This window comes from Desmodus rotundus, chromosome 10 (assembly GCF_022682495.2).
Source record: "Desmodus rotundus isolate HL8 chromosome 10, HLdesRot8A.1, whole genome shotgun sequence".
Lineage (NCBI taxonomy): Eukaryota > Metazoa > Chordata > Mammalia > Chiroptera > Phyllostomidae > Desmodus > Desmodus rotundus.
In genome coordinates, this window is record NC_071396.1 from 103,251,624 (window position 1) to 103,256,596 (window position 4,973).

General features: G+C 41.6%; 1 long non-coding RNA gene across 1 annotated transcript; it reads left to right on the forward strand.

The window, feature by feature from the left end:
• The first annotated feature begins 682 nt into the window (after nt 1-682).
• LOC123478690 (uncharacterized) lies at nt 683-4,603 on the forward strand. Its single transcript, XR_006653980.2, has 4 exons — nt 683-810; nt 1,617-1,669; nt 3,258-3,325; nt 4,357-4,603. It is a non-coding gene; the product is annotated as an uncharacterized lncRNA (long non-coding RNA).
• The last annotated feature ends 370 nt before the right edge of the window (nt 4,604-4,973 follow it).

Genomic DNA, 4,973 nt, shown 5'->3' on the forward strand with positions numbered 1-4,973 from the left:
CCCTGCCCTCCAGCCTCTGGAGTCCCCATTTCTTACCCCAGCAGCCTCCACCCTGTCATCCCCCAGTACTGAGTAATTCAGGGTCTGGCAAGTGTCATTAAGTGAGGCCACTGTTTTCCCTACATGCACAGCCTCGCTCGCCCAGAATTTACAACCTTAGCCTCAGAATGGTTTATACCTCAAACTACACAATGATGTTTTTCTACCATAACTGTAGCATAAAAGAACCAAGACGCATCTCACCTACGTTGCTTTAGGTGAAAGGAGAGCTTTGTGGAGTGTTTCTGGAAGCTTATGTGGTGTAGGCGCCATGCAGCAAGCCTATGTGCTTTCCCTCCAGACCACCTCTGCCTGCCTCTCCTTGTTCCATCCCACCCCTCAGTGCTTATCTTTCATCCCCTTGACAGAACCTCCTCTTTAGATAAGACTGACCACGATTCAGTGCCACAGATAAAATGGTGGGTGAAATAGGGACAGCAGAAGCGAAGCAAGAGTTTTGCATGCCCTCACCTCCTAAATCTCTACAGAGATTCAACCACACTCTCTTCGGGAGTTCTTGGCTTGATGAGATCACCCTCGCTTTTCAAGACAGTGAGCGTGAACTTCTCGGGAGGCTACAGCAGCAGAGAGTGTTTTGTTTCCCTAAATCTATTTAGCATCTACTGGCAGTGGTTCCAAAGTTCGAGAAGGACGTAAAGCCCTCACCTAGGGCCAGCACACTCCAGTTCACTTGCTGCCGCTGGTCGTGGTCGTTGTGGGGTTTGGCTTTGATTGAAAGCAGAGACGCGCCAAAACTCAGTGACCGTGACGGTGAGTAGACACAGGCGGATTGCCAGGCAGAAAGTTTTCCAATCATTCCACCGGACTAATCAGGAAATGTCAAATAAAAGTGATATTAGCAGGTCCCTGACAAACAACAGTGCAGCAAACAGTGACAAAGGTCAAACAGGGAGACTTTATCTGGCATGAAGGCATTGGGGCTAAGCACTTGCAGCAAGCTCAAGAAAGGGACATTTCCTGGTTCAGGCTGCCTACCACAGGCAGAGAGAATGTGCAGATATCAATGCGAATTTCTACAGCGCAATGGAAAACACTGTGTTTTTATTACTTGTGTGCCCACACGTTAATGAATCATAGAACTATACATAAATGGTGATCTCACACATAGCTAGGTGTAAGCTATAACAGGCCACAGTTCTAAATTTAGAGCTTTAACATAGGGAGATGCAAAATCCCAGATTTTGACTTTGAGCCTTACAGGCAAGTTTTATCATAAAAGTATTTGTTTCTGTGTTGTTGCCATGGTGAGTGACAGGTACTGGTCTATGATTGCTGGCGCGAGGGGGAGGGGGAGGGGTGTGTTATTTGGAGCCCAAGCGTCTATGACTTTATGAAGCTCTGGTTTAGTGAAAAAAGCACATTTCTGTTATTTTGCACGGTGTTTTACGTATGTAATTCTCTGTCCTCACCTGTGGGTCACAAGGCAGAGACAAAGTGTGTGAATTTGTCTACGGCCATCACCAAATGTTCCCCCAAGAACATTACATGGAGTGGTATGGGCATGGTGAACCCCAACACCTCTGAAAGTGCTTCCTTCTGGCCACTTCTCTCCCCAGATGGCCCTTGGAGGCAGGAGCCCGGACCCACACACCTAAGGTCACCATCACAGGTGAGCGGTTGCAGGAGGGTGAGTCACACTTCTCTGCAGATCCTTGTTGGTGAGTGTTTGTTTTGTCTCGGGATTTACCACGAACTGAAAATTCCCCCTACCACCACCCCGCCTCCCAGCCCCCGCCTTGGAGGTACTTCCAGTCATCAACCCAGGTTATTCAGTCTCAGGCTTCCTCATCCTCACACGCAGTTTAAAATGCAATTAAAAATATTTGCAACATAAATAATGAAAAAAAGGTCATCTCTTTCACATTCTGCTGGAAATATTAAAAACTCTTGCAAGTCAAATTTTTAAAAAACAAAGCTTAGCATAAAAATACAGCAAACACAAGTTTTAGGAGAAAAACATCTTTTAAGTGAACATATCTTAAAAGAATGTTTCTTGAAAAAGAAACATGAAGTAAAATAAAAGGAAAAGACTTTCTTTTCCTATTGACCAATACGAAGCACGAAAGACAACTCAAGTGTGGCTGGGGGCGGTGGGAACTTAACATTATTATTCGCCACTGGGTTATGTAAATGGGTGTGAGCTTTCTGGAGAGCAGTTTGTGTCAAACTTTTTCTCTGGGGAGAAGAAAGAGGTAACTGCGTGATGACCTCAGTGAGGAAAAAGACTGTAGAAAACAGTGGGAAATATTTTTATAAGCTTGATGGAGTGGTACCTGCTTGGAATAGGACCGATTTTAAAATCTGTAAAGGGAAAGAGAGATAAATCTACCTAAAAAGATTAAAATGCATGGTTAGGGATTTAGTCTCAGATGCCCTGAGAGGGTGTATGAATGACTGGATCAACTCAGCAGAGCGGCATATCAAAAATAAAAACATGTTTGACTCAACAATCCCTCTGAGAATTTGCCTTTGAGAGGTACATATACAAGAATGTTTGGATACCCTTGTTCAAGGATGCTCCTTGTGGCCTGTCTACTGAAAACCAATGAAATGTTCGTCACTAGTAGCAATGGCATATCACTACTAGTTATTAATGATGGCATATTGGTTATGAATGATGGCATATTTATTATTTATGTCACTGAGTGAGAGAGAGAGATGGAAAAGATATTAAGACATATCACTAAGTATAAAAAGATCACAAAGCAGGAAACGCAGTATGATCTGTTCTAAAAATATATGTTCACCCAGGCCTGTATATTCATATAAACAAGTCGAGAAAATCTTGTGCTAAAAATAAGTCATCTCAGGTTGCATAAGATAATGGGATTTGCTTCTCAATTCTGCACTTTTGAATTGTTTTTTTTGCAATGAACAGACATAGATTACTTAGATAATGAGAAAAATATATTTATATTTTAATTTTAAAAAGAGAGAAGCTCCTCCTATGTTTTCCCCCATTCTTTCTAAGATTTTTAATATTTAATACATGCAAAAATACAGCAGCATTATGGACACAGTAAGCAGTTTTACCCAGAGTTCATTTAAACCAGAAAACTAAAGATCACAAATGAGAGGAGAAAATTCATGTCACTGTCACCTATTAGGATTGTATGCAAGTGACAGTTTTTGATTTATATCTTATTCACCTTTGATTATATATTTCCATTTTTTAACAACCAACATCGTTTTTGAAGAAAGAACATTCATTTTCAAGTAAAGAGAGCATGTGGCAATGAAAAGAAAATTCACCGCTGGAGAAAAGGTGAGAGCGTCCCACTTGTATTGAGCTGCTTTTGTGATGTGGAAGTTGAGTCAATAAACCAAGAGAAGGACCCCATAGGCAGATACCTCAGGGAAAATTGTGATGAAGGCTTTGGCTGTATTGAAAATTGCCTTTGTTGTAACTTGAAGACTGAGAGTTCCTTTGTCAGAACTTTCTCGACTCTGCAGATGAGAAATCTGATACAGAAAGTAAGCAAAGTTTAGGTCCCAGCATATAAGTATTTAGCCCTGTGTCATTTCCCCTGAGGCCCAAAAATTGAGTAACCCACCCAAGTTCACATACTGAGTGGGAAACAGAGTCTCAACTAGAACCCCAGACCCCCAACCCTAATGCATCACCCTGCGCTATTTTATGAAGTGGCTTTGATCCTGAATTCTATTCCTCATTAAAACCTAGCATGTTTAAGTTGAGCCTCTATTTTCTTGTTTCTTTTAAAAATGTAACGAGTTACATGCACTTTAGCCACTATTTTTGAAATTTCTGATACAACAGTTTATTCTTCATGAAATGTTTTCAAGAACTTCTTTTTAATATTGCACCATTTAAAAATCTAGAATTCTTAATCACTTTTCTTTGAACCCTTAATTGTGCTGCTTCTTGCTATTTCTTTCAATGTCACTGTTAGTGTTAAAATACAGCTCAAGAAGTCCCTTAAAATAAATAGGTAATGTCCAGCTGGGATGTCTATTCTAATATTGAACCTTATGATCTTGGGCCTTCATGGTAACAATAAACACCTTGGCTTTCACCCTTAATTCTTAAAAAAAAAGAAGAGAGAGAGAATGAGAGAGAGAGAGAGAGGAAGAGAGAGGCATAAATGTCCAGGTTTCCTCTCTGGGCCTGGGTAGGGCAGGGAAGACTAAAGCTAATGTGGATCTAAAAATAGCCAGGCCCTGCTCTTACACTTACACGAACACGGAGAAACAAGTGTCTGTAGGCTGTGAAACCTTCAGTCTGTTGGGGTGAAAGTCCAGATTTGGCTCGGAGATTGTGTTTTCTGTCTTCCACAGAGAATCCTGGAAAACAATGGGAAAACACCAGAAATGTTCCAAACTAGAGGAAGCAGAGGAGAGTGTGCGCTACTTTAGAGGCTACTCAGATACTCCACTGCGTCTTGAACGAGACAGATCCTTGTAGGACAAGACCCTCAATGAATATGCTTCCATTCGAAAGTATTACAACCTATGTGTTCCCAGGCCTACCCGGAAGGACACTTTGCCAGAATAGTTCCAGCCGAAGAGTAAATAAACAACTTGTGACCTATAGCTGCAATAAATTCTACTTTTATAAAGTTGTTTTCAGGTTTACAATGTCGACGTAAGAAATGTCCAAACCTGTAGAGAACTTTTATATGTTTATTTGAGCCAAACTGACAACATACCCAAGAGCAAGATCTCATATTCTCCCGTGAGTTACAGTTTTGCAGTTTCTTTTGCGCATATGAAATTAAGGAGGGGCAGTACATGGAGGGGGGAGAAGGCAAGGCGAGGACTGCATTACAGGACAGTTAAGAATATGTGCTCTCTTAAGGGCTAATACGCCCTTCCAGGGGTAGTACTTCTGACATTGCAAGGATGTGTTAACCTAGATGCCCCAGAACAGTGGACAGGGCTTGCTGAAGGCAAAG